Raw genomic sequence first — 13,420 nt, forward strand, 5'->3', positions numbered from 1 at the left:
GCAACTAGATTAGGGGAGTGGTTTACCCAGATTTTGGCAAAGTATTTGGCAATCTTTCCAATTATTCTTGTGCAAAAAATAATAAATGGAGAGAGATGTGGGATATATGATAGCACAGTTAAAAGTGAATTCAGAGCTGATTGACTAAATGGCCAAACCAAATAAAGTTTTATTAAAGCCTTGATTTCAAATAGAAAGCAAGTCTCTCTACTGAAGTATCCCATGGATCTATTCTTGGCCCAGAGATACTTATCAATTTTGTTAATCCCTTGGAAAAAGACATAGGTGGTATCCTTATGAAATTAACAGATGGTACAAAACTAGGTCTTCCCAACTTGAAGCCCAGCATTTTCTTTACTATGCCATGCTGCCTTTCATGATAAAGAATGAAATTAGAGTCCTGAGGAAAAACTTGGAAGGAAAAAAAACCGCTGAGTACAGAAGCTGGAAAAAATTACTAAAGCAGGAGACGCTCTAAAAAATGGGATAGAGGAAACCAAACTAAAAAATTCAATGTTATAACAAAGTTTTTTTAAGTCAAAAGACAGAAAAATTGGAAGAACATGAGAGATATCTACTTTCAAAAACAACTGACCTGGAAAATGTGATGAGGAGAAGTAATTTAAAAATCATTGGTTTCCCTTAAACCATGATGAAACAAAAAAATGTGGTTATCATTATTTTAAGAAATCATAGAGGTTCACATGACCAAAAAGATGGAGGGTTAGACCCTTTCTCTGATCCTGACAAACTCTCAGACTTTCCCAAAACAGGAATTATGCAAAAGAGATAGAATATTGCAGCTCCCTTTATGACTGAGGACACCAAGAACTCTAACAAGGCTAAAAAAAAAAAAAGAAAGTAAAAGAAAATAAAACAAAAAATCCCAATAAATCAGCAGTAGAGAAGTTTAATCCCTAATTGTTAAAATGCCCACTCAGTACCCCTTCCCCAACCACCCATCACATTCTGACACAAAGCAACCTCAAAGTTCAGGCTTGCAGTAGAGCTTGACTCTACCCAGCTCCCTCCCAGCACAGAGGAAAACCAAAAGGCAAAAGCTTGCTCTGGCTGGGTACACAGATCAACAGCACAATGTGCTGCAACAGAGCTCAGCCAGAGAACTGAGAGAAAAAAAGCAAACTAGGGCAAGATTGCAGAGTATATGCGGATTCTCCATGCCTTCCTGAAGCAAAGGCTGAGCATCCAGCTAGGACCAGTTCTGTCCCCTCAGAAGTCACTCAGAGAGAGAGATATTAAGGCTAGTGAAATTTGAATTGTCCAGCATGAGATAAAGCTGAGGCAGCTGTGAAGCCTAGCCAGCCTGGAAACCACACTCAAAGGGGAAAGAGTCAGAAAGTAAACAATGGGGGAATATGAGAGAAAATCTGAAATTATCAAAGATTTCAGGAGCAAAAAAACTCTATTAAAGACCTTGAGCAGGAGCAGATAAACCAAAAGGGCAGATAGTAACAATAATAATAGAAGGGAATATGGCCTCCAGATCTATTCAATGATTCCAGATATCTAGGAACAACTATTGGAAGACAAAGGGAAAATGAATCAACATTGGGTGGAGGCAAGGGAGCCTGTGGGTTCTCAAAAGGTCATGAAACCACAGCAGGAAGACCCTGAATGGTTTAAAAAGGAAATAAAAATTGTAAAAACAGAATTTATGGCCTGCACAGCAGAAATAATTGACAAAATAGGGAAACTAAAATACATGATGGCAAATCTCAGAAAAGAAACAAAAGAGAAGATAACTGATTGAGAATCCAAATATACAGAAGTGAAGGACAATCTGGAAGAACAGAATCAGACAGCAAAGACTTTTTAAAAAGTATGATTCTCATATAAGCAAAACAAATTGATCTTGAAAACAGGATATATAACCACAACTTAAGGATTATAGATCTTCTAGAAGAACATGACAAATAAAAAAACCTAAATACCATAGTGCAAAAAATAATACAGAAAAATTGCCCAGAACTTCTGGACTTAGAAAACAAAGTGCCAACTGAATCTACAGATCATCTCAAGAAAAGAAAAAGCAAAACTATGTTGCAAACTCTAAGACCCACATTGGTCAAATTTATCAATACCAATGACAAACAACAAATCCTGCCAATAAGCAAAAGAAAGATCTTCATATCTAAAGGAAAGGAAACTTGACTAACACAAGACTATTTTGTACCTACCAGAAAGTACAGGAGAAAATGGAAGAATGAGTAAAGGATCTCAAGATACAACTGCCAAGCTGAGCCTAACCATAAATTGAAAATAAAAAAGGATGTTCAATTAAGAAGAGGCATTCAGAGCATTCCCAGAAAAACAAAGCAGACTTGAACAAATCATTTGTTCTTCAAACATTCCAGACAACACAAATCAAGAAATATCAATAAACACAGTGATCAATGAAAATAACAATGGAGAAACCAGTAAGAGATTTTTTTTTCTAAAAGCATACAAAGAAACAAAGGCAAAAGCTGAAGTCAAAAAGAATTGATGCTGGATTCAAAAGTTTTAAATAATGGTTTTAAATAAGTTTTAAATCATTTTAATAATAATTAGACATATACATGTCTAATTCTTCTTTACAACATAACCAATGTGAAAATATGTTTAATAAGAATGTATATGTAGCACCTGTATCAGATTGCATGCTGTCTTGTGGTGGAAGGAGGGGAGAGATGGGGAGAAAATTTGGAACACAAAATCTTATGGAAGTGAAAAATAATAAGTTTTTAAAAAACCATCCAAAACCACATAATCATTTCAATAGATGTGGAAAAAACTATTGACAAGAGTATAATATTCATTTATGATAAAAAACTACACAAAGTATATGAATAAAGGAACTTTTAAAAATATTAAAAGTATCTGTCTGAAACCAAAAGCAAGTATCATATACAATGGGAATACATTAGAATCTTTCTTAATAAACACAGGAGTAAAACAAAGATTCCCACTTTTCCTACTATTTTTGAAATGATTCTGCAAATGCTAGCAATAGCATTAAGACAAGAGGAAAAGAAATAGTGACATAGAGATAGGTAAAAAAGGAGATAAACTTATCCTTATCTGCTGATGATGTGATCTTTTACTAAGAGAATCCTGGGAAATCAAAAAAGAAACCAGCTGAGAAAATCAATTGCTTCAGTAAAATCACAGCCTACAAAATAAATCCTCTCAAATCAAGAGAATTTCTATATAATAATAACAAAATCAAAGAGACCATAATGGAAAGGGAAGTTACAGTCCAAATAATTACAAAATGCATAAAATATCTGAGTATCAATCTATCAATGTGGCAAAATACTTATGTTTTATATACTTTCAATTACAAAGTGATCCTTTAAAAAAATTAAATAGCTAGAGGAATATTCAGTGCTTATGAATTAATTGTACCAATATAATAAGAATGACTGTACTACCAAAGTTAATTTATAGTTTTAATGCTATATCAAATATAATATGTATCAAATATAATGCTATATCAAATGATCAAAAGGACACTTTACAGAGTCCATCTGGAAAAAAATCTATAATATCAAGGGAAATGATGAAAAGAGGAAGATATGAAGGAGGATTAGCACTTCCAGATCTATATTATAAAGCAGAAGCCATCAGGACTATCTAGTATTGGTTAAAAAATAAAAAGGTAGATTAATAGAGGATCAGAAAAAATATGTAACTTAATAATCCAATGTTCAATAAACTAGAAAACATAAATTACTTAGGGAAGAATTCTATGTTTGATAAAAACTACTGGGAAAATTTGAAAGCAGTCTGGCAAAAATTATAATTAGACCAACACCTTACACTATATTCCATAATACATCTTAAATTTAAATTCATACTATAAAAAATTAGAAGAGAAAAAAATAATCTCATACCCATAATCTCAAAACTATGTATATAAGATTATTTTTAATCAAACAAGGGATAGTGGCAATAACAAAAAATAAAATAGGTAACTTTGATCACATAAAACTGAAAAACAAATTAATGTAACTAGGATAAGAAAAGAAAAAGTTAAATGGTTAAAAAAAAATCTTTGCTTCAGGAGATAGTTTCAGATACCAGGAGACAGTTATGTGAACTGACTCAGAGTGAGGTGAGCAGAACCAGGAGAACATTTTATACAGTGACAATTTTTAAAGACTTGGGAACTCTGATCAACACAATGACTGACTACAATTACAGAATACTTAGAAAGAACCATTCTGCCTACCTCTTAATAAAGAAGTAAGTGATAGACTCAGTGCAGAAAGGGATATAGTTATCTGGAAATAGCCAATGCAAGAATTTGCTTTACTTGATTATACTGCTTATAAGAGGAATTTTATGAGTTTTTTTTTGCTTTTCTCAGAGAGAAAACATGGGTCTTCATTTGAAAATAAAATAAAAATTTCATTAAAAAAAGAACCTTGCAAAACCCAAGTTCTAATCCAAGTTAGGCTGTCTTCAGTCTCCACTGTTGACCTCTCTGTTCTGGCTGGGACTACTGTATAGTGCTTTGTAGAACTGGTTCTCATGCCAGAGCCTACAGAAGAAAAGCTGTTCATTCTGTACATTTTCATAGAAAATGGAAGTCATAGACATTGTGCTTTTTTTTTTCAAAGGGTGTGGTTGAAGTCGTCTTTTACCAACTAATCAGGGAAGCCTTGACGAAGAAGGTAAGAACTTAAAAATAAAACCCTGTAGGAAAAGCAGGCATGTTATGTTCAGGTTAGGAAATTCATGGACTGACCTAGCAATCAACAAAACTCACTGATGGCTTTTCAACATGAAATCAATAGAACCTAACAGACCTTTTCTTAATTACTTTCCATAAATATCTTTTGACTATGATTTCATCAGGAAATGATGCACCTTCGTTGACAACTGTGTATTGTGTGCACAGAGAACACGTTATATGATGGATGTTCTGGATTAGATGAGGTTTCAATTCCAGTTATCTTCAAAAAATATTTAGAGTATAAGTGCTAACAGCTAAATCGACAGAGCAGGGGGCATGAAGTACAGTGGGGCAAACACTGGATTTGGATCGGGGATCTGGTTTGGTTACTTACTGCTTTCATGATCATGGGCAAGTCATTTAATTTTTCTGGGCCTAATTTTCCTCATCTGCAAAATGAAGGCATTGGGCTAGGTCCAGAGTTCTTTTACCTTTTTTGGTCATGAACCCCTTTGGCAGACTGGTAAATCCTGTGGACCCTTTCTCAGAATAGTTTTGTTTTTCTTTTTTTTAATTCATCATTGAAGAAAATGCTAAATTTCAGTTAGAGATTAAAGGGGAAAAAAGATGTGATTTTTTTCCCCATCCAGATTCATGGACCTTCTGAAGTCTACCATAGACTCCATGGGAGTCAGTGGACCTGAAGCTAAGAGGCCTTGGATTAGATGATCTCCAAGTTCTCTTCTAGTTCTAATTTCTACGATTCTATAGATTTCATGTTGGCGCTATTTCACATCAGTTATAGAATCTCATGTGAATGTTGGACTCTTCCCTCATTTATAAAGCAGCTGATCTCAGTAATCTATTACCTGACTTTCAGTAGGAAAGGGTAAGCTGCTTTATTCAAGAAGCGTTATTTATTTCTTGGCCCTTGTTTTCAATCTTTTGCTTTTAGTTATAGACATCAAAAGCAGGTTAAGTGGTTCTGCTATAATATGAGATTCTGCCATAGGCCAGTGAAAAGATTTCACTTGGCTTACTGAGAAGAATCCACATGAAAAGTGTTCGCTCTCGTGTAAGGAAAGGTTATGCCTTACTCAAGAAAAAAGTGATGTAAAATATATCTTATATCTTAAAGAAAGAATTCTGGTATTAGTTTTCACTACAAGTCAAATTTTATAATGAAATTTTTTTTCTTTTTTTTCTTTTGATTTCATCAGAGCAGGGAACTATTGGTGAAGCACTTGTCTCCCAAATGCTGATTAGTGTCTTCTCACAATTTACTTGGGGCAGGAGGGGGTGAACTTGTCCAATGTCAGCACGTGGCAGAGGTGAGACCAGGTTTTTCTGACAACATGCTCATCTCTAAATATCATGCTGCCTTTATAATTAAGGTAACAAAAATCAGCCAGATATGCCAAGTATCTCTCCTCTCCCAACTCACACTCATACTGACAGATTAGGTTACCAGAGTGTGGCTGATTACTTCTCGCCTCAAGGTATCTAAGGAGGTAATCCTGAGGGGTTGGGGGGAGTGTTTGTAGTATGATTACTACTAATATAATGTTCTTCCCCAACATGAATTGTCAATTCACCTGTAGATTTAATTTACTTTTTAAAAATGCATATTTACTGAATTAGAAAGGTTGGTATAAAAACATCTCCCCCGAAAGTCTGAGACACACTCTCCCAAAAGTACAAGCAGGGTTTAGGGCAAAGTGTTAAGTTTAAAGGATGTGTAAAAGAGTAATTCATAATTCCTGGTTGGAAGGAAGTCTTTTCTCCCTTCCTGCAGTCCTCTTGAAATTTCCTGGAGGTCTGTGTGGCTCTTTGCTGGGCCCCAAGAGTCAGGGTCCTTGAATAGTCCAGAAGCTCTGTGTTTCTCTCCAGTGTGTCTAGTTTGTCCTTTCTCAGATACCAGATAGATGCATTGTTGCTAGTTCAGTCTCTATGATGATATAGTCAATGGGGGAAGAGTGAGAGTGTAACCCACTTTCTGGGCTAACTGTCCCATTCCCACACCCTGCCTCCCAACCTTGATGTCCTCTGGTTACAGGTGAAAGGCTCTGACCTCTCGAATACTCCCAAAACTTAAGTCTCCAAGTCATTGCTGGATTGCTTCTGCCGGAATCTCCTTCCCTGATATTCAAAAGGCACAGAGATATGTGTAATTCTTTCAATCAATCCCAATTTATTTTGCAATTGGATTTCACCCAATGACTTGAAGCACTCTATTTCTTCCCAACTTGATTAACTAGGTTGTTTGCACCTAGTTTATTTATTTGATTGATCATGACTCTGCAACTCAGTCAAAGGAGTCTTCTCACCTGATAAAAGTGTCAAGGCATAGAGACATCTGTAATGGAGTTTGGGATATGGCACACTTCTCTTAATGCTTTCCCTCCATTTTAATATTTGCAGTCCTCAGTAAATCTACTGGAGTGTGCTTGGTAAAGTCCATAGTATTAAATATGGATAGCTCTCTAGGGTCTTGGGAAGTTCTTTATACTGGAGTCTAAAGTCACCCTTCATGCTTCAGATTTGAAATCAAACTAATTTGACTTGATGGCTGTGTAGCAACACTGATCCACTGACACCAAAAGGGATAGAGCCCTTGCCCTCTCCCCCTCACACTGAAGGGTACTGCTAATCTGGGATTAGTTATGGACCAACTGCTACAACAAATTGGAACTTGGTCCAAAGGGGACTGAGCTACTCATCCTCCCCCTTTCCCACTAAGGGGCCCTCTATTCTGAACCTATACATAGGTTTTAATTTTGGCTTAACTTAAAAGAAAAAATAGTGAAGCCTCCATTCTCATAGGAAAATATCATTCCCTACAGAGCTTCCAAGAACATATGGGGATCTCACCAGATCTGGATCTGGAATTGACTGGAAGTCATCTCCTCACCTTTAAGTAAGAAACCAAATTGTCCTTGGTGAAATTGTCCCACAATTCCTGCAGTGCATAAACTACTTGTGGTCTGGACAAAGTCTCTAGGTTTTTCTTTCCACATTGGTCACTCAAAAATTTCTCTAGGATGAAATTAATTCTTAATTAAGGAAGGAATGAAGGAAGAAAGAAAGGAAAGAAGGAAGGAAGAAAGGAAGGAAGGAAGGAAGGAGGGAAGGAAGGAAGGAAAGAAGAGAGAAGAAAACAAAGAGTAAGCAAGAAAGTGAATGTTTATCACTATCATAGGGCCATTGGCAACCTAATGATAGTAGCATTTTAGAAAATCTATGCTTCCCATATCAGCTTCAGTACAACAAATATAAATCCTTAGGCATTCAAACAAGAAAAAGTAATCACAAAGAAATTAATTTTACTTGTAAAGAAAAAATCCTGAAAAATAGACTTGTCCAATTACAGTACAAAACAAAAGAGAAAATTTTTTTCTCAGATCCTGAGTATTCAATAAGAATTCCAGGTAGAGGATCTCTCTAGGGGGACCCTACAAATAGAAAGGGCCTTCCCAGTCTACTCTGTCTACCTCATCTCACTCCTTCTAACCCTCATTTATTATCAGATTGGGTTCCCAGGGAGTCTCTAATTCTCTCAAGATTATAGGGATAACTCAGAATTACAAGTGGTTTCTAGTACTATTGCTCATGAGCTTCCATCTGCTGTGCTCACCATAGTAAATCAATCAGGGCAGGCCTCGGTCTTCATCCCAGGGCCTTCTCCAGTGCCCCCTACCAGCCCCAGATCCCAGACACCTGCTTCCTGCCACTTTGTCCCAGGTCCTTCTAATCATTGTGCACAAACCAGGCTATTATCTTCTCCCCCTTCTCAGTACCCTGCACCAGCCAGGCTTTTGTCTTTGCTCCAGAGCCTTCTCCAGCATTCCATAGGCCCTCTCATGCACCAAATCCATTCTGCCCTGCCCCACTCCACCTGCCCCACTCCAGCCTTGAACTCCCACTGGGGCCAATAACTGCCTGTTTCTGCTTGCTTTGTGATAGATCTCCTAGGGCCTCCCAGGACACACTATCATTAACTGACACCAGTTGAGCCTCAAGGGAGAACCTTGAACAGTATAATCACCTCATTCTCTCAGTAGACCTGTCTCCAACCACTTATACTCTGCCTGGATTCATTCCTCAATGGCTAGTGTACTTCTACCTTTTTATACTCTCCCCATCCAATGATCATGAACCCGGGGCTGCCAATGTCAACACCTATTCCCCACCCTCAACTATCCATTCCCATCTCCTTCAACTCTACCTCTCCAGTGATTCCCCAACCCAGATCTCTCTATCCTTTCCACACTGCTCTCTGGAATTGCCTGATGCCACAATTTTTAAATTAAATTTTATTTTTTCAATCAGCAAAAAATCTGCTCTCTCTTCCTACCCCCCATCCCATTGAGAATGAAAGAAAAAACCCATTACAAACATTTATAGTTAAGCAAAAAAATTTCCATATTGACCATGTCCAGATATAGATATGTATACATGCATATGTCTTATTCTGTATCTCTATCAGATGGTGGGTAGCATGTTTTATCATTAGTCCTTTGTAACTGTGGTTCATAATCATGCAGATCAGAGTTCTTAAGTCTTTTGAAGTTTTGTCTTGTTTTGTATTAGAGGGGGGAAGGCAGGGCAATTGGGGTGACTTGCCCAAGGTCACACAGCTAGTAAATGTGTAAAGTGTCTGAGGCCTGATTTGAACTCAGGTCCTCCTGACTCCAGGGCCGGTGCTCTACTCGCTGCACCACCTAGCTGCTCCTTGAAGTTGTTTGTCTTAGCAATATTGTTGTCATTGTATAAATTGTTCTCCTGGTTCTGTTGGCTTTACTCAGCATCAGTTTATGTAAATTTTCCCAGGTTTCTGTGAAATCATTTCCTCCATCATTTCTTACAGCAAAAAAATTGAAAAAATATTTATAAATGAAATGGTGGTTATTCTTTTCATGTACATTGTTATAGTCACTGTATGTGTATATGTATACAAAATATAACTAAAATAATTCCCTAATAAATAAGCTATCAAAGGATATGAATAAAAAGTTCTCAAGAATTGTTCCAAATCACTAACAAAAGAAATTAATAAATAAGGCATTTATTAAGTGCTTACTATGTATGAAACACTGGAAATACAAAGATAAAACTAAGACAGCTCCTGCTTTTAAGGAGCTCACATTCTTTTTTTTTTAAATTTCTTTATTTATTTTTAGTTTACCACACACGGTTCTACATAGTTTTGAGTTCCAGATTTTCTCCCCTCCCTCCCCCCTCCCTCCCCAAGACGGCATGGAATCTCATATAACTGTCATGTATAACTTCGCATTGAATTAATTTATGCACTAGTCAAGTCGTGGAGAAGAATTTTGGCCAATGGAATGAATCATGAGAAAGAAGAAACAGAACCAAAAAAAAAAAAAAACAACCCAAAAAAACAAAAGAGAAGCAAAAAAAGGCGATCATGTAGTGCGCCTCGATCTGTATTCAAACTTCACAGTTCTTTCTCTGGATGAAGATAGCATTCTCCATCGTGAGTCCCCTGGAGTTGTCCTTGCCCCTTAGGTTGCTGAGAAGAGCGCAGTATGTCAGGGTTGGTCCTCACGGAATCCATATATCTGTGGCTGTGCACAATGTTCTCCTGGCTCTGCTCCGCTCACTCAGCATTATGTCGTGTAGGTTTTTCCAGGTTGTTATGAAGTCTGCATCATCCCCATTTCTTATGGCACAATAGTATTCCATCACCTTCATATACCACAGCTTGTTCAGCCATTCCCCAATTGATGGGCATCCCTTTGATTTCCAATTCTTGGCTACCACAAAAAGAGCTGCTATAAATATTTTTGTACATATGGGTCCTTTTCCCGCTTGTGTGATTTCTTTGGGATACAACCCTAGAAGTGGTATTGCTGGGTCAAAGGGTATGAACATTTCTATAGCCCTTTGGGCATAGTTCCAAACTGCTCTCCATAATGGCTGGATCAGCTCACAACTCCACCAGCAATACAACAATGTTCCAATTTCCCCACATCCTTTCCAGCATTTATCATTTTCCTGTTTTGTTATTTTAGCCAATCTGACAGGAGAGATGTGGTATCTAAGAGTTGTTTTGATTTGCATTTCTCTAATCAGTAGTGATCCAGAGCATTTTTTCATATGCCTGTAGATAGCTTTAATTTCTTCCTCTGAAAACTGCCTGTTCATATCCATTGACCATTTCTCAATTGGGGAATGGCTTGTATTCCTATATATTTGGCTCAGCAAGGAGCTCACATTCTAATGAAGGAGACAACACATATGGAAGGTCTCAGCTTCAAGTCAGATGGAAAAGTCCGTTGGTCCTTAGGGAGAGCAGCAAAACAGATGGCAATGTTTCCTCTTTAAGGTCATTTCCACTGGTAAAATCAGATCAGGTTCTTATGTTGTACGATTTGACACTACACCGGAACCACTGATATTTCCAAGGCTCAGGGAGCTGGGCTGTTTCCATCAGGGTCTGAGGAAAGATGGTTGTCAAAGTGGTTTGACATGCCTGGCACATGCTGCCTCTCCTTCCTCTATGGCAACTTGCTGTTTCATTTCAGCTAATCTGGCTTGTCTTCCCTGTGGGTAGCAGTTGGTTGTCAGTTGGCAGAAATGGCTAGCCTCTTGTCCACAAGAGCTACCTCCCAAAACAATGGCTGTGAAGGATGCTCCAAATCACTAATGATAAGAGAGATGCACATCAAAACCCTGAGGTCTCACCTCACACCTAGCAAAATGGCAAAGATGACAAAAGACAGCACAATGTTGGAGAAGTTGTGGAAAGACAGTCATACTGGTGCGCTGTTGGTGGACCTGTGCAATTGCACAATGATTTTGAAAGGCAATTTGCAATTAAGCAAACAAAATTACTAAAAACAAAAACAAGCCCATACTTTTTGATTCAGATATTTCACCACTAAGCATGTCCCCTAGGGAGGTAACTGATAACTAAAAGAGTTATAATAGCATTTTTTTTCTGGTAGCAAACATCTGTCAACAAAGTGGATGCCCATGGATTGGGAAATGGTTAAAAAGTATGGTACATGAATACAATGAAATATTACTTGCTGCAAGAAATGATTAATATGATGGATACAGAGAAATAGGGGAAAACTTACGTAACTGATATAGAGTAAAGAAAGCAGAGACAAGAAAAAATATGCACAATGATTACAGGAATATAAATGGAAAGAATAATAACCCTAAAACAGCTGAAAGAGAATGTTCCAAAATAGCAAAGAACAAGCATGGCTTCTAAGAAGAGCTATGAAAAGACACCTCCCTTTATCCTTTGCAGAGGTATGCTGTCCATGGTTGTGGAACACTGTACATACCTTTAGACTTTTTCAGTGTATTGATGTTTTCCTTTTTCTCCTCTCTTTTCTTTAAAAATACTCTTTGCTATATGCAATGGCTCTCTGGAAGGGTACTGGTAGAAATTTGGGTGATGTAAAAACAGAAGATGTGATTTAAAACTTATTTTTAAAAAAGAAATGTGTTATCCTTATTCTATAAGAACATTCTCTGATAGCCAAATTATCTCCCCTGGTTTCACTTTATTTCAATTTGCAATTCTTAGGGCACTTCTCACACCTCATTAAGAAAAAAACCTGACATTTCTTGGCAATAATGTAAATACCTTGAGTTGATGTGATTCAGTGATGTATTTGATAAGTATTTTTAGTCTGTGTTTATGCTCTTTGAAATTGGTTTGTGTCCAAATTGTCTGTCTGGTAGTAAGCCTATAAAGATGCCATCTATTTCCTTTACTTACTGAAACCTACAATTCAGTGTTGGCATAAATGAGCACATATTTAATTTTTTGCTCTTCATAATAATCTGAAGGTGCTGGTGACTCATGCCATTCTATTAACTGCTGTCTGTTATATTTTTGGTTGTCCTCCCCTCACAACAAAAAAGTCCAGATAATCAACATTCAACTCCTAGCAAAAGCTCTCTCTCTCTCTCTCTCTGTGCCTCCATGTTCCTATAAAACACTTAAGCCAAGCATGCTGTATCTATCAGACTCTTATTGCTTATTGAGAGCTTATTTGCTCTCAAATATACAGCTGACTGGATTCTAGTACTATTTTCTTTACCATTCTTTTCTGCTAAATTGTTCCTTAAAAACTTTAAAATTTTTTTATCTCTTCTGTTTTTAATTCGCCTCATTTGCAAATGTATCCTTTACCTACCCTACCCAAGAAATATCCCTTGTTACAAAGAATAAGAAAAAAAAAACATTTCTTCAAAACTAACTCATCAGCTGAATCAGATAATATATGTAATGCTTGTCCCATCCCTCCACCCCCACAACCCTTTGCCTCTGCAAAGAATCAAGAAAGTGCATTTTCCATCGTTAGGGTCAACATATATATATATAAATCAACCTATATGATAATTATGCAGCATTCAGGGATTTGTTGTTGTTTCCACTTACATCATTGTAGTCAATGTATGTATTATTTTCCTGATTCTGATGATTTCATTCTCTATCAGTTAATATAAGGCTTCTCAAGATTTTCTTTTTATCATTCTTTATGATTCAGTAATATTCCTTCACTTTTAGGTATCATAAATTTGGTTAGCCATTCTCCAGTAGATAAATACCTACTTTGTTTCCTGTTCTTGGCTTCTACAAAAAGGGCTGCTATGAGTATTTTGATGCATAAGGAATTTCCTTTCTTTGGGGTATACATCCAACGGTGGGATCACTGGATCAAAGGTATGGGCATTTGTATCATCTTCTTA

Source organism: Trichosurus vulpecula, chromosome 1 (genome assembly GCF_011100635.1).
Source record: "Trichosurus vulpecula isolate mTriVul1 chromosome 1, mTriVul1.pri, whole genome shotgun sequence".
NCBI classification, from domain to species: domain Eukaryota; kingdom Metazoa; phylum Chordata; class Mammalia; order Diprotodontia; family Phalangeridae; genus Trichosurus; species Trichosurus vulpecula.